This window comes from Macrobrachium rosenbergii, chromosome 4 (assembly GCF_040412425.1).
Source record: "Macrobrachium rosenbergii isolate ZJJX-2024 chromosome 4, ASM4041242v1, whole genome shotgun sequence".
Classification (NCBI taxonomy): domain Eukaryota; kingdom Metazoa; phylum Arthropoda; class Malacostraca; order Decapoda; family Palaemonidae; genus Macrobrachium; species Macrobrachium rosenbergii.
Genome location: NC_089744.1, coordinates 47,081,599 through 47,107,839, shown reverse-complemented (window position 1 = coordinate 47,107,839; position 26,241 = coordinate 47,081,599). Strand labels below are relative to the sequence as shown.

General features: G+C 34.8%; 1 protein-coding gene and 1 long non-coding RNA gene across 3 annotated transcripts in view; one reads left to right on the top strand and one right to left on the bottom strand.

Annotated features, from left to right (window-relative positions):
• LOC136833960 (uncharacterized) overlaps window positions 1-25,461 on the bottom strand; it is a 194,414-nt gene extending 168,953 nt beyond the window's left edge. The window contains exon 1 of one of the 2 annotated variants that reach the window (XM_067096239.1): window positions 25,304-25,461. The gene's annotated coding sequence lies outside the window, so the exon portion shown is untranslated. Of the gene's footprint in view, window positions 1-25,122; window positions 25,250-25,303 lie in introns of those variants that run through there. The other variant, XM_067096245.1, reaches the window with a different exon arrangement.
• Window positions 1-26,241, top strand: part of LOC136833974 (uncharacterized) — a 280,020-nt gene that overhangs the window by 207,834 nt on the left and 45,945 nt on the right. The window lies entirely within an intron of this gene.

The window sequence follows — 26,241 nt, the reverse complement described above, 5'->3', positions numbered from 1 at the left end:
ACACGACAGCCTACAAGCCAGAAGCTAACGACATTATCAAAAGGCTACACCAGTCGTTGAAAGCATCACTCACTGCCAGATGTCAAGGCAGGAGCTGGAGAAAGGAGTTACTGTGTGTCTTACTGGACCTAAGAACGACACCACACGCAGCATTCAATGCATCTCCAGAAGAATTCCTATATGGCCAAGCACTAACATTGCCAGCAGATGTCTTTCAAGATCAAATGAACCCAACATCCCCATCCGACATCCGGAAAGTGGTAGGATGGATAATGCCAGCCAAGACGACCTACCACGTGACCAGATGAAGTGTACGTCCCCAGCAAGCTACAAAATGCAAATATGCATTCATACAGGTAGATACACACAGAGCCCCCCCTCCCCCCAGCCTACTTGGGACCATACCATATCATCCAGAGACGACACAAGGCCTACCAGATAACAATAGACAGCAGGGCAGCGTTGATATCTATCAATCGCCTAAAACCAGCTTACGTCCCAGAAACCAACCTACATCCATAGGTTTCTCCAATCGGGGGGAGGAGTCCTGTAGGGTCCCGCGTGGACCCCACACACCGTCATCTCACCTGGCTCATCAATCTCTTCATAACAACATCTCTGCAAACAAAACATGTGGACGCAAGAAGCAGCATACGTCACGCATCTTTTATACACATATCTTCTTTCATATTATTGTCAGAGCAGATGTATTATTGTCACGGTACGCATTACAATGTTGGTATTTCAGCCATATGTACCATAGCTTCAGTCATGCCTTGTATTTCAGTTTATATGTATAAATTCATCTGTCAGTAAACACAAATGATTGTGTGGTGACCTCTGTTTCCGTTCGCCTGGTATCAGGGGCTACATTTCCACTCGCAAGAGTTGTTGACCTGTCTGTTTGTTGTCTGAATAAATTAGTAAGTTTGTAGACGCTGACTCTTACGCACGCCTTCGCTACAAGTGCATCTTTTAATGTTTATAAAAGAAAATCATTAGTTGGAAAATGGAGATTGCGGATAAATCTTTTGCATTTGGGAATATATTCCTTCATATATGCCCATGAACTTGTGCTGTTACCACTGACTTGTCTGTAAGGGAAGGAATTGTAAAAATAAATTCAGAATATAAAAGGCTGATAGAGGATAGAGTAAGAAGTTCTAATTCAAGATTTAACAGTTGGCAAAGACGTATCTGATTATTTCTCCTTTTTTTATAAGCATTTATGGTAGTATGCGTGTCAGTGGATTAATTCCTTTTTATCATTCATTACATGATTAAGTACTTGAATCACATAGCATGAAATTTTTTCATCTTTTGTAATAAATTTACTACTACTTTTAGATGCATTTCTTATATTTTATCAGTTTATCTCCCATGTTTTATAAATTTCATTTTTTCTCCAGTTTCAAACAACTTTCCTGGAAAAAATTCATGCCCGTAATTAGTATCATCAGTTTCTAAATATGTTATCAATATCGTGCATTAATAAATACTTATAGTAGCATGAGTCTTGAGTTGGAGAAACAAATCCAGTTTGTTTCTCCAGTACCGTGCATATTTTATCGTCAGTATTTCACATCTCTTATCAACAGCTTCTTGTTTTTTCATGTCACTTTCTGTAGCCTTATCATTAGTTTCAATTAATCTGCATCGTTAATTTCTTACACTTTTGTAATCATTTTCTTGTATCCTTCATCTGTAACTTTTGACATCTTGCATCATCAATTTGTTACACTTTCATGGTGGGGCACCAGAGTCGCAGTCACGTGACTGCGCCAGTAGGAAAGACCGGAGTTAATGATACATACAAGTGGGAAAATGGTTACTGAATAACGCAAGAATCCCCGGAAAACCTGCGGGAGCTGAACAAAATTATATTTCGTCCTGAATGGGGAATTACCCTGTAATTTTGGAGCTCACACAGTACACGGGATACAGATTACGTGATGAGTAATTGATAACATTCATTATGAAGCATATTATGAAAGGAATTACGAAAATTTATTATGTCCTTAATTATTAAAATTCATGAATATGCAATATATACATCACGAAGATAAAGAATTATAAGCAAGTAATTAAAACAACCAAGAAAATTATAAAACTTATAAAGGAATAAATTCTGGCAAAATAGAACAAGAATATTACATCAGAGTAAAATAAAAACGACTTAACCAATTGAAAGCACCCAGTAATATTAAGAAAATAGAACGGAAATAAAATCTGAGACAGAAAACAAAAGTGAAAACGTTTAGAAGCGAAAAGAGCAAGAATTAAAGAGAAAATGATGGTAAGCATTTTTGCATTGAAGTATACCTAAAGAAATAAAAAATAAAAATCATATTCATTTTGCTAATGCAAAGAAAGACACCACATCAGAAAATACTGTCATTATTCATGTCTTAGCAGTCATTTGTTTTTGCTCTCGTCTTGTTAGAAAATCACACATCCAAGTCTCTCGAGCTGAAAGCAATTGCCAGCCAATAAAGGAACCGACGACAGAGAAGACGGGGATGGCGAATTGCCGAGTTAAAGACAAAACTGCTTAACACGAGAGAGAGAGAGAGAGAGAGAGAGAGAGAGAGAGAGAGAGAGAGAGAGAGAGAAAATAACACTCAAAACAAGACGATGGGTAAAACCTAAACAGGAAAGAAACGGCCTTCGTTTACCCGTTCACGTCTGGACAGTTGTTCATCCCGACCTATTTTGCATTACTCTGCCAGCCTGTGGGATTCTCTCTCTCTCTCTCTCTCTCTCTCTCTCTCTCTGCTGTTGAGACGAAACTATAACGTTCATTTTCAAGAGCCAGATTTCTCTCTTATTTGCAGGTTATGTGCCACTATTTTTCAATTCACATTTTTCGCATTCCTTTCAAACCTAGTTTAAATAACACGAAGTTAGCCTTACCGATATATTTCATATAAGAATTGTAATAAGAAAAATAATAGAATGCGGACCTACATTGAAGCGTATGTATGATAGTGGGACAGGGTACAAATCGCTGTTATTTTTTTTTTCGGTGGTTGAGAAAGGTAGGTTAAAGAGGAGATAGGTATTGGTACGAAATGGGTGGGCAAGAAATGAGTGCGCGGGGTGGGTGGGGGTTAGGGGCGAAGGTCTGGTGCCAAGGAGGGGTGGGGAGGCAGGCACGGAGCGTTGGCACCAACAGGCATCATTTCGGGCTAAGTGCCAACTGGAGTGTTTGTGTGTGTATGTATATGCTATATGGACGCCCTTTCTCGAGCGCCCTCATTAGTTCCTCCGCTATGAGCGCTGAATTAAATCTACCCAAAATTTCCCTTCAGCCTCCATTATCATGATGGACCCAACGCCTGCGTTGTGCCACCAGAGGTGGAAATGATTAATCATTTAAATAGTACAGAGAAATATCCGTCGATTAATTTAGATTAATCAGATTAGAGAGAGAGAGAGAGAGAGAATTCTGCATGTATATAGTGTGTTGGCAAGTAGATTGTTAGTTTCTCCCGGAAGAATAAACATTCTGGTGTTAGGATGAAGCTACGCAGCTTAAGGTTTCTATTTCATTAAAAACTATTATACCGTAAAAATGGCGAAAACATATATAATAATATAAAAGAGGATAAAAAATGTCTGGAAGATATATCAAAGACAAACAGCGTTCAAAAGAGGGTAAATATTTACTCTTCGAGACAAATGCCGGGACTAAAAGAAGTTATAAAACGATTTCTGTATGAATGCACAAAGCCTTTCGTGGAGGTAGAAAGACAGGAGAAAATTACCATAAAGATAGAGAGAAAGAGAGGAAACAATATTAAATGTCTGTTATTACATCAAAACCTGTACAATTTAATACCATGAATCTCAATTTCAGTTTCACAAAGCATCTCCGAGATATTAGCACATGATTAAGAAAACGGTTGGAAGAAGACTAGCTTCCTTAATGCATTCAGGATATAATAATGGAGCCCAGAGAGAGAGAGTTTGACGGCAAAAGAACTTAACTCAGATGAATATATGGAAAAAAAACTATCAAGCTATGAAAAACTCCAAGGATGGTGCTGGCATGGGTTAAATCTCTCTCTCTCTCTCTCTCTCTCTCTCTCTCTCTCTCTCTCTCTCTCTCTTTATCAAGGGAATAATAAAACTACGGGATCACATAAAAATTACTTTAGGGAATAAGGACAACGGTTGAGATTTAAGAGCTTACATATTTTGAAAACAACTGGAATTGCCGTCCGAAGGAGAAATACATTAATATGAGATCCCTTCATGTCTTAACGAAGGCTCGGAGTTTAAAGTGCCTGACTTTGTTGCTTTCAAGGTTAGGCAAGGTCGCAGTATTACTGTATATTGCAAGCATGGCGTAATTAGTATCACGATAAATAACAATAATGATAGACAGTCATACATGCATATGAGCACGTAAATAAATGTTGAATAACAGAGGTACACAAACATGTAACGAATAATGTGTCCATACACACATATATGTGTGTATATATCAATATAGATGTGTTTGTCATATGTTTCTTTGTATGTACATTATATATATATATATATATATATATATATATATATATATATATATATATATATACAATATATATATATATATACATGTATATATATATATATATATATATATATATATATATATATATATATATATATATATATATATATATATATATATATATATATATATATATATATATATATATATATATAGAGAGAGAGAGAGAGCGAGCTCTGACATAACCCGAAACTCACGGACGACATCTGGTCTAAAATTAGTCACAAATACTTCTACGCACCTCACTGCAGACATACAGACTTTCCAGTGACAATAAACCACAGAGTTCATATAAGATGCAGACCTGAGGAGAGCGTTCGAAAAAAAAAGAGAGGATGGCGTGAAAGGGAGGGAAGGGGGAAAATAAATGAAGGGAGAAGAGAAAGAAGAGATTACTTGTTAAATGTAAAACAGTGCCAAGTGTTGAAATACAGCCAAGACCCGATTCTGTCTCATTAACACGAATTTATTCCCCTTCGCGCGCATTCATAAAGCCCTTCACGAATAACTCAAGCGAATAATCTAACTTTGATCATACGTCTCCTTCAAATTTGAATTGAAATTTCGTCTGTTATTTTGAAAAAAAAAAAAAAAGGCCGGAACCCACGTCTTATTCGACTAGAAATAACATTTGCAATTTACGTTCCATTAAAATACTTGAAGACGTAATTAAGATACAAGCTTGACTTCAACGTAATTTCTTGTATGGTTAAACACTCAATCAGTTATATCTAAGGAACCAACAATTGACATCTGAAATATCAGGTAAAACTTAAATTTACGTCTCTATAATATGAAACAAATAGATTTAATTGTATTGTTAAAGAATGGAATATTTTTTACAGCTTTTTAATGTAAAGTGTGCACTCTTGAACAACCAAAATAGTAAATAATTACAGAAATCAGGCTATCTGTGCTATGAGAACAACCGAACTCTGTATCTCTCAGCACTTCATTGAGGAGTGAATCATACTGGGATGACATCGGAGCTATTACAAATGCAGTAATATAAACAAAGTGACGTGAATCACCTAAAAGATGGATAAATATTAGCATCTTTACACGATACGCTAATGTGTGTATGCATTATATATATATATATATATATATATATATATATATATATATATATATACATATATATATATATATTATTTTTTTTAAGTAATGTCATTATTTACGTTACGATACATGTACAAGTTATCAGATTATGAACTTGCGCGTAAGTTTTTTTTTTTTATAATTGAACGACAAATGATGATAATGGATGCGAGCGTTAGAATGCGTGAATGATTGTAGAGCCAGTATTTATAGAGCAAGAAATACAATATGCGACGATAGGATGAAAAGGGCACCATACCTGAAAAGATGACTGGTAGAGTACCTTGAGGCTGTTTGGTCATGTTTGAAGAGAGGCAGATTGAAGATTGCTGTAAGAGTTGTATTATTAACAGGTCTTGGAGGGGTGGAGTGGAGGGGAGCTAGAAAGCGCTTTGTTAACGGAACTGCGGAAGTATTTGGAGGAAGGGGTCTAATATCCCGCAAGCGTGGGATCCATATGCGGATGTATTTTCTAGACACAGCTAGTGGGCTTGAGTCGTCTGTGTAGATGTACGAGTATGTGTTTGCTGATACTATCCAGCTTATTTATTTTTTCGTATAGGGGCTAATCCTGTGATTAGCATTAAGATGATAGTGTAAGGGTTTAACTATGTACATAAACATTGTTAAACCTTTACATTATCATCCTAATGCTAAACATAGGATTAGCCCTATACGAAAAAAATGAAGCATCCAACGTACGTTAAATATTTGTGACCAGTGGAGTCCATAATGTCTCAGAAAAAGAAAAACTGAACATCATGTTACCAGGAAGAGGTTGGCTTTGCAAAGCGTTGGTGGATTAGCTATGGATTGCTGGCCATCTTGACTTTAATTCGAATTGTGGAGTGAACAGATAGCTTCTTCATTTCATTCGCAAAATTCAGATTGTGGGGTTTCCAGTGTAAACGTACCTAGCGATAGTATGGAATCAAGAAGTTTAAAATTCACTGTGTAGTCGCTCTCTGACTTCTCTCAAGATCCACAGAAAGGAGGGAGGTCCTCGGCTAGTTAATCCCACGCAGCCCGGAGGTGCGGAACCATTCTTTAGTTATTTTATATGTTTATATACATACAGTATATATATATATATATTTATATATATATTATATATATATATTATATATATATATATATATATATATATATATATATATATATATATGTATATATATATATATATATATATATATATATATATATATATATATATATATATATATATATATATATAACATACACACACACACACACATACATATATATATATATATATATATATATATATGACCTATATAATCTGTGTCCTTTGAACTCATCATATTGAAATTTTTGTGTTAATAAAAACAGTGCCCTCCTATTGTTACTACTCCCCTAAATCTTCTTTTGATGTTCCTGCTTCCCAAGACAATAATGTCGTCCTTCGTTGTTTATGAGATGTAGTCGAGCTTAGAGGAGCGCCGTTGGAAACAAGAAGAGCAGTGTCCTTGGTTCACAGGACCGTATCTAACGACTCTAGAGGAACTCTTTCTCAGTCTCGCTCATGGTAGGGCACACTCCAGTCACATATGAACCAGATTTGAGGGAATGAAGAAAAAGTCTCTCTTCAACCACGGTAATATGCAAAGGAAGCAAGATGCACTTTGAAATTACTGTTTGGTCTTTGACCTGTAAGCATGACCATCACCGCATTCATGCACGTTGACGTCGTTAGTTCAGTGTGCATGCAACATATGAAGTTTTTATCTTATTGGGTTCAAAAGCTGTGGCCAAGGTTAAAGTGCTGTTTGACCTTGGCCCACTAAATTTGACCTTGACCCTTGGATCCACCACATAAATTTCTGAATCTTCATCACCCATAGCAGACGATATGTAAGAGATTTCAAATTTTTATCTCAGATATTATAATTTTTGGCTCTTTAAGAACCGACATTAGCGGATATAATGGACGTATAGAGAGCCGGACAGACTGAGATAGACAGACTGACAGACTACTGATTGACAGACTGGGTGTATGACAGGTCATTTATTAGATGTTCCCGACGGCAAACTGGGGAAATACAAGGGGCGTATTGTATACATGTAGAAGTAGAGGAAATACATTCAAGAAACTGAGCGCACACAGGTGTAGACGTGAGAAGAGAAAAGAAACAAAGAAAGAAGAAGGAAGGGGTGAAGCCGAATATAGGTAAATTGACAAATTAAACAAATAAGAGGGACAACCATCGCCTCTGCAACTGAAGTGGAACAGCATAAAAGACTTGTCCTGTAGATAAGGCAGCGCCTGCTTTTTGTGGGGACTTTCCCGAGTTCCCCTTCTTGTTTTGTGGTCGTAAGGCTTCATCGTCATCGTATTTTTCTCTTTCATCACCTAGAATGGTGTGTTTTCTTTTTTATGCCCGACTACCCGTGTTTTGGAGTACATTTTTATGTACGTCATAACAACCAGTGTTTGTGAGACGTCCTGGAAAGTGAAGTTCTGTCACAGCTCCAAGTAAACAAGCATTCAGCTCTCGACTGTAGTATCGTTATGCAAGGCAAACAGCACTTTTTCCCAAAAGATTGTCGACTGCGCCGTAATGTACTTTAAACATACAAGGGAAGTTTGAATATACCATATGTTGTCCCTGTTGTACACGCTTACAAGGTACATACTAAGAACCTTTGATTTCCTTGTATCAACACGAACATTGCTTTGTACTGTATAACTTCATTATGTATTAATGTTCTCTCTTGATTATATCGGTGTTAGCTGATCATGTCAAAAGATCTCCTATACAACTGTTGTGACCTTCAGCTTTATAGTCTAATATGATTCTAAATAAAAAGTGAATTATCATCGGATTGTTAACCCGCTGAAAAGTTTCTCTTTCTACGAGAAAAAATATAGATGAAGTCTGATTTACTAAATTCAGTTAAATCTGTGATGGAAATTTTCATTTCATCCGTGCTGAAGTATAACAACCTTACAACCCACCTATCGCCCACTATACATGCCATACCAGAAATTTGGCTTTGAATATGACTGCTGTAAATAATAGGAAGAGAAACTTTTCAGCGGGTTAACAGTTTGATGATAATTCACTTTTTACTTAGAATTATTAGGCTATATAGCTGAACGTCACAACAATTGTATAGATCTCCTGACAAGATCAGCTAACACCGATATAATCAAGAGAACATTAGTAAGTAATGAGGTTAAACGGTATATATATGTACGAATCAAATTGTAGCAAGACCTAATGAAAACAATCTTGACTCTCATAAATTCATTAAGGGACAGACCGCTTTGTAGGTTTTAAAAGATCGTGATCGGGAAGGAAACAGGAATTAGGAACTACTATAGGAGTCGTAACTGCTCTCTCTCTCTCTCTCTCTCTCTCTCTCTCTCTCTCTCTCTCTCTCTCTCTCTCTCTCTCTCTCTCTCTCCTCTCGTCATGTGTCAGTTTAGCGTCCTCTCAAGGTTAGATGCAAAATATATATATATATATATATATATATATATATATATATATATATATATATATATATATATATATATATATATACACACACACACATAGAAAAGAGAGAGAGAGAGACTGACTGACTGTACATGCACTGTGTATATGGTTTTATATCTCTCATACTTTCGAACTAGTTTTAATATTCTCTCTCTCTCTCTCTCTCTCTCTCTCTCTCTCTCTCTCTCTCTCTCTCTCTCTCTCTCTCTCTCGTGATGGTCACCGATAGGAAAGAAGGTGCAGGACGGAAGTTAAGAGCAGCGGGATCAATACGCACACAGCTACGCCCAAATAGGGAAAAATGCCAAGCACAAAGTTAAGGCCATTTCCGCCCATCCTCTGACTTCTTCCTCTTACTTCTCAGTGTTTTTCTCCTTTACGTTTTCTCAATTCTTGTTTCCTCTTCTTTTACTACACCTCATTTCCTTAGTTTTCTTCTCTCCCCGCTCTTGTTATGTCCCCTCCTGATTCTTTTCCTTTTCTTCCTTGCTCCCTAATCCACCGCCACAAAAGGGGCATAAAGGATTCTCTTAACAGTCAAAGAAATTGGTGATGCATAGCTAGCAAAAAAAAGCAAACAGATCATGGCTGAATATAACCAGTTTCAACCGTTCATTGTTAACATCTCCAATAAAAAAGCAAATATCAGTTATATTAACTGACAAAAAACAGCATTAATGATTCGACAAGAAAAAACGAACATTTAATTATAATAATATCAAGTAAAGAACAATGCTGACCTTAGCAAGCAAAAGAACACAAATGATATCATCCGGAATGAAAAGGTGAATAATATCGGCTGACAAGAACAGAAAAATTTACTTCATCAGTCAAAAAGAAAGAAAAAAAACTATAGTCTCCAGTGACATCAGCAACCAAGAACTTAACGTTATTTACGTGTTAAACATGTAGTGACCATCAATGATAGCAAAACATAAACGAAACAGCAAGAAGTAACAAAGGACAAAGAATGGAGCACAATAGCGAACAATTTTTGAGAGTAAGGTTTCTAATCTTTGAGTCCGCAAAGCGGTTCTCTCATATCAGAATTATCAATGATTATTCATAATGCTCACACATTCATACTGTATCGAATACCACTGCTTGTGACGTGCACACAACTTTTTCGTCTCAGGAGGATTACTGGTTGTCATTGTCCCTCTGCCAGACCAACACCAACAACCATCACTCTTTGGCCCGCACGTCTAGGCAAGATCTTTATAGAGCTGCATACCATGGGCTGTCTGGTTCTACGTTTGATGGAACCACTTATTTCAGCGAAGAGATAAACCTGGGAAGGACAAGAGAGCGGTCACTGCGGGTTTGGAACCTCCACAACTGCGTCCTTTCGTTCTATGGAACAATCGAAGAAAGCATGAACCTGTTAAACGAGCGTCCACAAGTTTGATACAAAGAGATTTAGCCAGGAGGACACAAAGTAACAACAACAAATAAATATTGCAAATAAACATTAGGCAAAATATCATCCGTGTAATTCTATATATATGAAAATACAGCTGTTGAAAATAAGTAAGAAAAATGCGAGAAAATCTCCTGAACTATTCAGTGAATATCAACATTACGTAACGATATGCAGTATGGAATGAAAGCTAACATTTGTCTTAAAATATAAACATCAAGTCCCTCCATTTAAAATCATATACTCCCCTCCATTTAAAATCATATACTCCAGCAGCCTTGATATGAACAGAAACTTAAAACACATTATTGATTCAAATTCAGCAACAGTAACGAAGCATGGACGAATCTTTATATTGTTATTCTCTACAACATCGTTCCCGTACATTGGTCTTGTCATTCCATAATCTATAAATATACAGTACACACATATATATATAATATATATATATATATATATATATATATATATATATATATATATATATATATATATATATATATATATATATATATATATATATATATATATATATATTCTGGAATGGATGTCATAAATGATACAGCCTTCTGGTTTCTCGGTAAGTTTCTTTTGGTGAGTTTGCCAGACCCGTATTTATTTATTTTTTTTAAACCACAGTAACGCTGATACCCATTTACACGAGGTTAAAATGGTGGACAGTAGGCCGGGAGCGATCCATGGGCTTAACAAACATGAGCTGAGCGCTGCACCACTCAGACACCACACCAGTTTGGCCGATTGCTGGGTTACGTCTCTCTCATTTGGCATCCGGCCCTGTTCTCTGCAGTGCCTAAATATGTAAACGAACACATAATGAACAGACAACAAACCCCATAAATTATCATAGTGCATTTACTAAAATGCTTGGTGAGTACAAAGCTTAGCAGTGCCTACTACAAAGAGTGCAACCCCTTTTCAGAAGAGCGAAATGTCAGCGCGAGAGACAGTGTGCTAAGCCGGCAGAATTAAACTGACAAGCACTGGATTTGAAACCCCAAGTGATCGCGAAAACACGTTCGGGATTATTTTACTATTCCGTATCACTTCGGCTTCTCATATTCAAAGGCAACCTCCAACCTCCATCATCCATCATCCTCGACCTCTCCTGGAATATTTCACAATGCTAAGTGTCTTGGCGCTCTCACACGGATGCTCGAGACATTTGGCTTTACATTAGGCTACACTGTCAGTTGCACGGTCTATATTGTTATTTGGAAATTGGTTTCAGCAAACACATACATTACACACTCATATATATATATACAAATATGTGTATATGTATACACTTATATGTATAACTCTGTTTGCGCGTCTGCGATTGGGTTACAATGTCAGTTGCGCAGTCTGTATTATCATTTGGAAATTTGTTTGGACATACAGATACATTACGCACACATTAATTATATATATACACATATATGTGTGTGTGTGTATACAGACATAGATATGTTTGGGTGTGCGGTTGGGTTTGTACGTGCGTGTGAGTATGCATTTCACGGTAAAATAAAATGTGATATAACAGATATGGCCACAAATAAACTAGTTTGTTTGAGAATACTGTACCACGAATAAAGGCGAAAGATCTTGCAACCGGTTGTTTCACTTTCTTTTGGGTATATGCGTGTGTGTGTGTGTGTGTATATATATATATATACAGTATATATATATATATATATATATATATATATATATATATATATATATATATATATATACGCCTATATATATATATGTATGTATGTATGTATGTATACTGTGTATATATAGAATGCAGTGATCACTTTTATAGATATATTTGTAATAACCACAATGGCCTCATCTCGATTTCCTCTCTCTCTTATAAGCTTGTCACTGTAAAGCCTTAGAGCCAAATGAAGAAACAAATGAAATTCTGACGCCGGCGCTGGAATCGAAGCCACATTAGATGTCTGAAGAATTCGAGAAGTTAGTAGGTCATTGCGGCAATTGCAATTACACACATATGTATGTATGTATATGTGTGTGTGTTTGAGTGTGCCAGTTACAAAGACTGTAATACAGAATTTCACCAGCGGGGTCGTCACAAGAAGGGCCCAATGGAAAAGTCATCCAAAATCATGCCCGCTTTGGGGAAATGCCTTATAGAATATAATTCTGTGTTTCCCAGGGTAAACAAACTAGGGAAGAATCGTTTTCTCTCACACACTCATGCACGTGCGTAGACACACACACACACACACACACACACATACGTTCAAACTTTGATTGGCTAGTATGGAGACTTCAATATTATTTTGGAGACTAAAGTCATGACAGTCATTTCATGATTTGGCAGTACTTAACTTTCAGTGTGTTGAGATAAAGAAGCCTTAATAGTGAAATTGCGAAATTAATAACGCTCATGGCATCCAGAAATATGACCCATCGAAATGACAAAATACATTAACAGTGGTTTATACATCTGTAATCAGTGATCAGAGAATGAGGACATGGTTATTAAGTAACCATGGGAAACCTTTTATTGCATTTAATGGTAAATTGTTCATCAGATATTCAGTGGCCATTTTCCTTACATTTGGTAAAATATTAATTTGTTTATATCAACATGACATATAGCCTCCAAACTTATCTACTGAACTTTTTTTTAGACATTTGGCAAAATAATTTGTTTATATCAACATGACATATAATTTCCAAACTTGTCTGTTGAACTTTTTTTGTACTATATTCAAAGATCTTTTACATATTATGATATACAATTGCTGGCGTGAACGATGCCATTAAAGTAATTATAAATGACACACCAAACAGCGCAGTGTTCGCTACGTATCTAATTTGTAATTATAGTACATGGGAGGGGGAGGAGGGTTGTCTTGCCCGTCCTAAGTCTTTCCAGAATTCTTTAATGTCATTGAAATATATTTGATTTTCACAAACAAGGATATTCAAAAATTATATTTTCACTTTTTCGTTGCGTGTTAGTAACGACCCACGTAACCACTCGAAGGAAATGTCTTGGTTAACTCCTGGAAACTATAGAAACACAATTCGCACTTTCTTTTCCTCATTTCACTTTTGCCAAAATCGAAAACGAGGAACGACTTCCCCCTTTGATACATTTTTTATTTTTATTTTGAATAAGTTCCCATTCCGTTATTTCTCATAAGCTAACGTTGTTTCATTTTCTCCTCCCTTGTAAGGGTAGAGTCGCTGTACGGGTATTGTCTCTCTCTCTCTCTCTCTCTCTCTCTCTCTCTCTCTCTCTCTCTCTCTCTCTCTAATTTTACTAGAGAAAAATGCATTTCGCTTTCGTTCCTCCGGCAACGTCCTAGCGACCCGACCCACTAATGGGGAAGGAACGCGCATTCTGAAGGCCACGGTCCTAAGTGACCCATATTCTAACAGGTTGGATTTTGATCAAGTCAGAAATAATAATTAATGGCGTTATCAGACTTGCTGCTTTCATGGGAGCGTTGATTATAGGTGGCTTTCTACAGTGATTACATAAAGGAAAACTCTGTAATATTTTAGCTGTTAACTAAACAAAGGCTGTAACACACCTTTCAAAGAATTTTTTCAAGGTGCCAAATAGCATGACAACAGTTTCCAAATCCAGTCGCTCAGCTAAATTCTGTGGTGATATCTGCGTTGAAGGAAGTCAGGAAGTGAAAGAAATCTAGAGACAGGTGGAAAGAGACTAACGTCTTGATCCGCTTATGCTTCCATGGGAGGTGACACACACGCCCTCATTCTTATGACACATTCACACGGAATCAAACAACAATCAATGAGTATTAGAGTTGTCTGTAAACAAAGCATTAAATTTGCCTACAAGCAGACGAAGACTAAGCTGTTAAGAGAGTATTTGTTATCAGTGCACTAGATTTAAAGATCCTCAGGAATTTAGTGTTACAGTTGTCCAAGAGCGGAGCGTTGGAATGCTCCATCCAGAGTATATTAGACTTATCTTTCATCAAAGCATTAGTTGCCAATACCCAGATCAAAATAACAAGAGTTCCCATGACCCGAGGTGGACAACTTAGGACAGAGCATTAAAGTTGCTACACAACTGGTTATACAGTTCGTTTGACCAGTTCTTAGAAGGGTAACAGACTAGCAACTCATCAGGAGCTGCCGCTCCCAAAAAACGGATCAGGTGTCTTGTGCACACACACACACACACATATATGTATATGGTATATATATATATATATATATATATATATATATATATATATATATATATATATATATATATATATATATATATATATATATAGCCTCGATGGCTCGGTCGGTAGAGCAGCAGACTCTGACTTCATAAGAAGTCTGTGTCGCGGGTTCAAATCCGCAGCCGGCCGGTCGAAGGGGCGGACACTTTGCTATCCATGTAGACACCCCAGGATTATGTATGTAATCAACGGATAGGTTTGCTGAAAGCAAATGGGTGTTACAGACAAATACACACGCAAACAAAGCCACTCCAACATCTTCTAAAAACATAACAGACGCCTTACACGTCTCGAACTGTCGGCCTAACCACTCACGCCTCCTCGCTGCTGGGAGAAAGGGAGCTGGGGATTTGGCATGATACATATACACATGTGCTACCGGGGTCTAAGCGATGTCAGGCAGGGCAGCCGATCGAGGCTACGGCCTACCCCAACGCCAAATCAAAGCCCTTCAAAAGAAAGCATCGTGCTTAGCCCATATGAAAAATGGGAAAAAGCACGTTAAACGAAGATATATATATATATATATATATATATATATATATATATATATATATTATACATGTGTTTGTGTGTGGGTGTATATGTATGTTTATACTAATCCTTTAACAAAGGACTTTTGATTAGTGAAATATTTTAAGCTAATAATTAAACGTGAATGTCAGTTTATAATCCGTGCATGTTTATCACAATAAATTGTTTTTATTTATGGACTGTATTTAAAATAGCCATTTTAGCTGAAATTGTTTATCTATCCAGTATTAACGATTGAGTTTAGAGGTCTCTCCTGACTACATAGCTATAATGGCTAACACCGAAAAATATGAAAAATTTGAAAATAATTATACTGCATAGGTTTTCGACCTTTAGAAACGAAGTTGCAGCAAAGTCTACGGAGCGCTGTCCCCATCCAACTCCAGTGAAGGAAGTTCGAAAAGTTAATTATGCTTGCAAATATGACGACATTTATACGCATCATCTGTGAGTCTTGTTGCGTTAACTCATGTGCCATAGCCTGCTATGCGGGCTTGTTTTAGCGTCTCGCGGGCTATTTGATCGTATTGAAATCTCGTGCGTGAGAGGAAGAGAAGGAGAGAGAGGCAACTTGTGACTCAATCCAAGTATTCTTTACACACTTTAATGCATGCATATATTATATATATATATATATATATATATATATATATATATATATATATATATATATATATATATATATATATATATATATATAAACTGAATCACGAAGATATGGAACGTGATGAATGTATAAATAAGGCAAATGCCACAGAGGAAAATTGAAACAACAGAGTGGTTGCTAGGCCTTTCGACACACGGTCCTTTACTAACAGACTAAAGAGAAATATAAAAGTAAGTTTACAAGAAAGCTCATTACAATTGACAGAACAGATGCACCTGGAATCCAACATAGTTTAAAAAATAGTGGACCTACCAAACAAAAGTAAATCTTTGAGAGGTTTTACAAAAGATTAGGCCTAACTGCCTCAAAAGCAGGGAGGAGTCAATTAAAGGATTATACAAGGGAAGAGACTGACCACCAAAAAATGACCTTGGAATGAATAAGCTGATTACATATTTATAAAAGTACAACACTTAATATATTCTCATTTTGGTAAACAATAACAGTTTCGCTAATGAACATTTTCCAACAAAAAAAACGTACAAATACATGGAAAATATATTAGGTAACTAATTAGTAATTAAGTCTGATTTTATATTATATATATACATATATGTCTCACTATCCCTTGTCAGCTCAAAACACATTTTTGTTAAAATAATCACCTACTGATTTTGACTAATAGCCTCCATGTTAATTAACTGAACGTGCATAAACAGCAGTGTGCTTATCCTGATCTTATCGAATTTTCATGTTATTTTTATTGCAGCCCCTTAAATACCTTGGCCAATATTAAAAGAAATCCTAGCATTAACATTGAATTTTTACCCATTTTTTCTGTATGTGAATAAACAGCTCAGGAAAAAGACATGCCAGGTTATCTTCTACATTAACAGGGCGCCAGGAACACAATTCCTGGCAAGCGTACAAGAGTAGCAAACAAGATTTTGCTATGTATGTTACTAAAATGCATCCTGTGTTATTTATGCCTTCCTGTTTTTGAAAATATTCCAGTAGTGTCAAAGGTCTTGTTGGTGAATCAGTCCCGAACAGACATACAAAGGGAAGCAATAGATGTGCATATAATTTTATTATATATATATATATATATATATATATATATATATATATATATATATATATATATATATATATATATATATATATATATATATATATATATATATATAATAGACTTTTTCTCAAAGGATCAGGCAATTTTGACTGCTCCGGAGTAAGCTTTAAGACTACTACAGGTGATTATGAGCAGTCTCAAGATTTGTTTCATGTTTCATTTGCATGAAATGACCTCATATACATCAGGGTTATGGATGTAACAGTATTTTGGTTAGGCGCGTGATACTGCAGAAAAAACACACAAACATATATATATATATATATATATACTGTATATATATATATATATATATATATATATATATATATATATATATATATATATATATATATATATATATATATATATATATATATATATATATATACACATTTATATATAAAGACTGTGATTCTTGTGCCATAAATATGAAGAAATTCTGACATCCGTATGAATTTGAATCCACATCTTGAGTATTAAAGTCTCCGGATGTGATTCTGCTAGGGGCAAAATATGAAGAAATTCTCGTATCATCCGTAGTAATTTGAATCAAAAAGTGTGAAGAGTCTCCGAAGAGAGCACTGTGGTTATTACAATATATATATATATATATATATATATATATATATATATATATATATATATATATACTGGCATTATATATAATATATATATATATATATATATATATATCCCAGGTTTTTTTATAGTAACATATATATATAAAAATATATAAGAGTTATAGAATATATATATATGGTATATATATATATAATATATATATATATATATATATATATATATATATATATATATATATATATATATATATATATATATATATATATATATATATATATATATATATATATATATATATATATATATATATATATTATAATGTGTTATAATTATAATATGATATGTGTCTCTGTGAAAATTTTGATGTTTTGCTTGCAGATTCATCATTTGTTGTGAGATATGATGATATGATTTTAAAATGTCTTTTTCTTACAGATAAATTGTGTATCATGTGATTCTGAAATATGTTTTGATATTTTTTTTTTCATTTGTTTAATATATTGTGCAGTATATTAAAATGAATACTGAGTGTTATGAACTCAAATTCGTAATATACCAAGTAGAGAGGAAGGTTAAGATTCTTATCGTTTAGGCACATCCTGTATTGACATAAGTGTTTGGAGGAAGTCGTGTTCGAAGGGCCTCTTTGCTTATCCATGATGAGTTGACAGTTATCGACCAAATGCTTGTTACACATTTGTTCTGTGTTCCTATTCGGAAGTTATTATCTTTGTCTATGTCTATTATATTTTCCATAATCTGAGTATAAAAGTATGAGGGAGTGAGAGAGATGAAGTTGACACGTTGACAGCCGAGCCAGTTTGGTCCAAAATACTTCTTTCTGTTTACCCAGGTGTTTTGAGATAAGGCGCTTGAAGCTCCAGTCCTGTATGTATACCGTACATGTATACAGGTATGTGTAATGTATGTACACTTTATGTATCATGTATTCTGGGAGGGCTTGAAGATAAAAGAGGAGCACTGAATGAAAAACAATTAGCTAGGCAAAGGGGTTGCTGGCATAAGGTTCCCCCCCTCTCTCTCTCTCTCTCTCTCTCTATTATCATTCATGTATAAGGGTGTTATACTGGTTGCTCTCCTATACGTATAAGTTTTGATAAATTCACCCACGAAGTGTATGCATTTTGTAAGAGTGATCTAAGGTATTTATATTGTGCAAGCATTGTGAAAATGTGTTTTACTCTTTTCTGTTAAAGAAGTAAGATTCTTACTTGATATGTTTTGTGCTGTTATTGTGATAGAGAATTATTATTTTGATAAGAGGTGGATAATATCTCTTATAGTGAGTTCTAATGTGTCTTGCTGCTAACTGTATATTACTAAGCGCATGTCATTGTGACTTGGCAGTGTTGTCTTTGAGAAAGTCTTAGAAAGACATGAGTTTAGCTTTTTTTTTTTTTTTTATAAAAGTGAAGTTGATCTTTTGAATGATTGATATAACCTTTAAACATATTTTTGACTTAGTGAAATTACTGTTGGTATATTTCCATTTTTGCATATTTCAGTCTTATATGTCTGTGTTATCTTGTTGCTCTAATTTTATAATTACACAGTGTGTTACAAAGTTTTGTGTTGGTGATTACTTAGCATTTTGTTAGTGCATACTTATTATTGAGATTTCAGTGAATACTTATGTGGATTGCAATCAACAATATTTTAGTGAACACTTGTGTTGGGTTTAATTAATTAAGTATATGTTTAAAACTTGAGTGAAAGTTAATGGTTTGAATTTTACTTAACCAAATTGCTTTCTTGATAAATTAAAGTTTGTGAATTAATCTTGGTTAAGAAATACTTAATCCTTACACTGTCGTCAGATAACAGTAAATCTTTTTGAGATTGTGATCTCTGCATATAACTTTTGAACTAAGAAATAAATTTGTTTAAAGTTTTAAAAGCACAGTGTTTCATTTTGACCACCATAGATTAGAGAAATTAATGAATGTGTACAAGGCAAGTGATATATCTGTCTAGTTCTCCTTTATCTAGGTGAAATAGAACCAGGGAAACCATTATAGTGTTTGTTAAAGTGATGCCCATTTTCCACTAGTCTGTTTATAGCTTATTAGTTGTTACCTCACCCATAACTTAATAAAGCTACATTGATTTTCTCAAGTGATAAGTAAGTTTTATGGGATCACTGTACCTTTATAGTATTCAGTCTTAATATTTTTGTTATGAGGTTTCAAGTATCTGGTCGAAGTGAGGTAACTTTTTGGTCTTATTATTTGTCTAATAACCAGGTACTTGATCACTTCGTGACAATATAGTTATATATACATATATATATATATATATATGTTTGTGTGTATATATATGCATATATACATACACACACACACACACACACACACACATATATATATATATATATATATATATATATATATATATATATATATATATACATATACTGTATATTTGTGTGTGTGTATGTATGTATTGTAATAACCACAGTGCCCTCTTAACTTGTCGAATTCTTTACATTTATTGGATACGCTTGTTACTAAAAAAACTGGGATCCAGATACGAGAATATGAAGGAATTCTAACGCCCCTAGCAGAATTCGAATCCAGCTACGGACGTCAGAATTTCTTCATATTTTGGCAAAAGAAGCACAGTCTTTATAGTGACCAGCCTTTCCAAAAAGTGTGAAGAATCTGAGAAGTTAAGAGAAGACTGTTTATTACAGGTGCATACGTATCCGGTAAAAAGCGACCAGTAGATTCTATCTGCCGACCATATATATGTATATCTTCTTCTTCTTCTTCTTTTAACGTGCTTTTATTCCCATTTTTGTAGGGGTAAGCACGATGCCTTCTTTGAAGGACTTTTGATTTGGCTTTGGGGTAGACCTGTGGTCTCGATCGGCTGCCCTGCCTGACATCGCTAGACCCCGCACGTATATGTTTCATGTATCATACCCGACCCAACGCCCTAGCAGCGAAGTTATTGCGCCGGGTATGGCGAGAGTTCGAGTGACGTGAGATGTTTGTTATGTTTTTAGAAGGTGTTGTAGTGGCTTTGTTTTGTGTGTGTATTTAGTCTATAACATCCATTTGCTTTTTTATATCCGTTGATTATATATAATCCCGGGATGTCTACACGGATAGCAAAGTGTCTGCCTCTTTACCAGTCGGCTGCGGGTTTTGAACACAGACCTCTACATCCTGGCTGCTGCTGTAACCGATAGCCACAGGCTCCATATATATATATATATATATGTATATATATATATATATATATATATATATATATATATATACATATACATATACATATACATATACATGTATATATATATACCCGTATATGTATATATATATATATATATATATATATATATATATGTGTGTGTGTGTGTGTGTGTGTGTGTGTGTGTGTGTGTGTGTGTGTGTGTATAAATCATGAACAGTGTCCAAACAAAATGGTAAAGGTAATAGTTCTGAACTGTCAAGACTGATAAAGAGAATACATTAGTATTTAAATAAGTCACAAATTTTACTTCTAAGTAAAGGTTATAGCATTTTTAACCAATTACCTTTCGTTGATAAAATGGTTTGTTAATTATTTTCTCAATTGTACGTTAGTATATTATATTTTTCTTTAATTTAATTTTGGTTCTCGTTAACAAGACTATATGTTCCTTCTTATTTCATTGCAAGTTGTAAACGATTTTACTCTTTGTTTTAAAAGTTTTCAAAATATTCTTCTTTAGTGATAATGAAAAACTTATTATTTATTCTGTTTTACTTTTCGTTCAGAAAGTCATTCTTTCTACCTTTTGTCTTAAATTTTTCACTGTCTTTTAGCATGTTCACTCGTTTTTCTGCTTTTTGTAACAAGGTTATTTCGTTAAACACTTACTTCTCGGGTCATTCGCTTAAAAGCATAGGCCAGTTCTGCAATAGTGTTCCAAAACCAGAGAGAGAGAGAGAGTGTGGATACTAGACTTCACTTGTATTTAAGCAGGACAGATAAGGCACATTTGCCCAGCCCAGGAGGGATAAAGGAAAACAACTGATTTGAATGAAATAGAGAAAGTAAAGTATTATAAGTAGCCGAAAGTGGGAAAGACCCAAATACTGTTACTCTTCTCACGTGCGTGGTAGATTCCTCAGATGTAAGAAACTTACTGGATAGTGTCTTTTATACTGTAGATCTTTCATAGCTTCATTTTAAAGAAAAGTTCTCTATCTCTTTATGGTTACATACATACATACATACATACATACATACATACATATATACATATATATCATATATATATATATATATATATATATATATATATATATATATATATATATATATATACTGTATATAAAGTCCTTTTCTTAGAAATATATATTAATGCATTTGTCACCTGTCCTCACTGAAGAGTGTAGATGTTAGCCCCAATGGCAACCACACTTTTCATTATATGCTCTTCTTAGTTATGATCTTTGTCTTTCGTCTCTCTCATCACTATTGTCAACATCACGTCCATCGCCTGCAACGAAAAGAACCTCTGAAATTCTCACCACTCGTATCTTTCCTGTGCATTCACTTCCACAAATCTCCACGCATCTCCAACCTGGGTCTCATCGTTTTCATCCAAGTAGGTCTGAGTCTCCCAACTCTTCTGGTTCCCACAGGATCCCATTTGGTACTGTCGTTTAATATTCTCCTCACGGATGTGCGAAGGACATCTCTAACCATCTCCATCTCCTTTCATCATTTGCTCATCTTCGTGCGGGACTTCTGTAATTTCCCTCATGTTATCATTTATCTCTCTCTCTCTCTCTCTCTCTCTCTCTCTCTCTCTCTCTCTCTCTCTCTCGTTATGTATATCTAATATATATATATAATTTATATATATATATATATATATATATATATATATATATATATATATATATATATATATATATATATATATATATATGTAACGCTATATTTTATCGACTGCAGTGCCATCCTAGTGAACGTAATTTGATCAGCATTTGAATACCCTTTTGCCTAGTTACTGATAATATGAGATATGAAGTTGGTATATTATGCGGATATAAATTTCTGTGTGTGTGTGTGTGTGTGTGTGTGCTGTGTGAAGAGGACAAGACTAGGGTTCTGCTTGAAGTGGAGGTGAAACAAAAGTGCCGAAATATAGTGTATGAGTGGAAGCTTCGACATAGAATTCAAAGTCCAAGCAAATTTTAAAGTACAAGGACTACAAACTTCATGAGACCACAGTAACAGAAGCGAACAGAATCTTGAAAATAGTAATCTTAATCGGTTACAACTCAAGCCATAATAAGGCAGTGAATTTTCAATTCGTATTCCTATTTTGTGTTCCTCTTAAGAAGATTAGTTTCTAATTGGATTTGTTGTAATTTAGAAAATCACATAAAAACTGGTTCTTATCCTAATCAAGGGGATGGCCGCAATCTGATTTCGTCATTATACTCGTAGTGATATACAGTAGTATTAAAGTCTGATCATATATATATATATATATATATATATATATATATATATATATATATATATATATATATATATAATGTATGTCTATATATATATATATATATATATATATATATATATATATATATATATATATATATATATATATATATATATATACTTGTGACTGTATTACACACCAAACTAATATTGCACACTCACAAATACATACAGTACATACATACACATGTATATATATATATATATATATATATATATATATATATATATATATATATATATATATATATATATATATATGGTTACATTACGAACACACTATTTACCTTCGTCCGTGGTGTGTAAGCTATGTTATCATACACTCACAGTCATAAAAGTGCTGAAGCATACATTTCTCCCACGAGTTAAAATATGCAAAATCCATCCTTAGCTGGTGTACAACCATCAATTGGGATTTGTGTTGTCTGTAAACGTTGCATCCTACCCATCAATTTTTAAAGGTGATACATAAGAGAATTCTTCTCCGCTTCCCCTTATCCAACCCCAGACATTCGCCCCAACCCTGTTAACCCCGTCAGACAATCCCTTATAAGCGTCGAAAGTAGCAACACCTATATTCCAATTTCGTCTTCTGACAGAATATTCGTAGGGTAAGACTTGGCTGGCTGCCCATTAACTCTCTCTCTCTCTCTCTCTCTCTCTCTCTCTCTCTCTCTCTCTCTCTCTCTCTCTCTCTCTCTCTCTCTCTCTCTCAGTGCCCGAGAGTTTCCTCACTGTCTCTCATATTTCGTGTTGCATTATTCTTATATATGAAGGGAAAAAAATAATTCCATTACATGAAAACCATGTAATGGAATTGTTTTTTTCCCTTATTTCTTCGGATAGCCCTTAGTCATTAACTAAATCCTTGATCATCTTTACTAGTTACCTAATACACTGAGAAGTGCCATCGGATAATAATGCAAATATTAATGCTTAACACTAATATTCCTGTATTCCAGTACACACATAGGCTATTTATCGTAAGAGTAACGACGCTTTTCCACCATGTTCAAAATAGAATCACAGTAATATTATTAATTTTTGAGGATCACTTTTCACATAAAACTAACAATATTTCACACAAAAGAATTACTGAACATAACAAGAACACTTTCATCCAGAAACAGTATCAGCTTCATTCAATACTAATTGCAGTATTTTGTTTAACAATAGACCTTCCACCGCATAATACCAATCAACCATTTCACAAATTACTAACAGTCTTTTCGTCATTGTCTCTTGTTTGCCCATAATTCGAAGCTTCCAAAGTATCATAGTTCAGTGGCATAAATTGTTCTACAGCGTAGTGATATCCAATGCAAAGGAGACATGAAGCACTTTATAAAAACAAATCTGAGTTCCAAAATATTGTAACTGTGCATGATGAAGATATATTCTGCCAGAAGAGCAGTTAGATCACTTTTAACACATGCGACTGTAGATTTTCAACCCGGAAGATTACTTTCCGACGTTACTTTAACTAGTTAACCGTTACCCTTCAATGATGTCTAGCAGGAGAGAGAGAGGGGGGGGGAAGGTTCTTAATGATGGATAATTGAACTTGTAATTTTTGATACATCACGTGGAAAAATATTTAAAAGTCTGCGTTTAGAAGCCTTAAAAAGTTGACATTTAACCTAAAAGCTTTTAACAGATGTTATTTACTCTACCAACGTTACGAAATATTTTTTAACTGCAAATTCCCTGGGGAAAAAAGTAACGGAACGTTGATGGAAGGCTTTGCATGACGGGACTGCATTCACTCATTCACGCTATGTAGTTCACGTTTGCCTGTAGGGTCGGTCAGGCATCTCTTTAAAATGTTTTTGTTTTTGTTTTCGTTTATGCTTGAAATACTTTTTTTAGAAATACAATTTTTTGTGAGCTCGAGATGTAACGTCTTCTCTGGATGTGACCTGTCCTCACTCTTACATACCTGTCAGTATTTGATGTAATAAACACCGATGTAACTGTTTGGGTTCATGATGCAGTGCAGGCGGATAATATATAAATAATCGCATGGTAATTACTGGTATGAAATAATGAATAAATCAAAGGATGTATTCAGATACCACAGGGTTAACTGGCAGGTCCAGTGATCAAATAACAATTCTTACCCACGGAAATTCGTCTGTCGCCACTTCTTATTCTGATGGACACTTCATCATTGCTTAAGAGGTCAATATCAAAATATATGGAGTGAGCAGTTATGCTGCACGACTGCTATACACGACACAAACACACGTTTCATACTGAAAAAAAGCCACCGGTTAGGTTGGCAGCGAAGGCTTTGGCAGCGTTTCCCCGGGAAAACTCATCGTACCGCAATTGCGTCCTATCCAAGTGCATTGCAGAAGTGGCTCTCTCTTATCCTTTCAAGAAGGCAATTTTCGTTGTGTCGAGAAAGGGAAGATAACATTTTCAGAGCAAAAAGATCAAGCACGCAACGCTTTCCACTGAAGTGATATCATTTTGTCGTCTAGAACGTCCTCGCAGACTCTTTCATGACGTCATGACGAGTGGCACAGATTTGTCACGATTGCTCGGACTATAAATCACTCGAATTATTCCCGATCACTTTCATTATGAACTTGGGTGCATAAGCTGTAAAATGGACGGTTTTATTCCTTTAAATATTAATTTCTTTTACGTATAATTTTACTTACATATCAAATTTGGTAAGTTATTGCTGATTAGGCGCTTTGCATGTTATTAGTAAGCCCGTCGTTTTATAGGGAAACTATGCATTTTGAAAATGTGTTCATTTAGGAAAATGTCTCTGAAAAGAATGTATTTTGAAGAAGCCTTTGAAATGAAAACTGCTTATTAATTCATAACCATGCTATTAAGAGTGGCTGCAATTTGTTTATTTGTTCATTGCTGAATAGTATATATCTATTTATTGCTGTGTTATTCCCACTTGCAGTTCACTAAACTCTTCTCTCTTTTCTGTTGTAACCTATTGGCCGTTCGGCTAGTCTTATATGATCAAGTATCATTATTGGTGTTATTATTATATAATTTAATGGGGGAAATTGACAAACATTTTTAACTC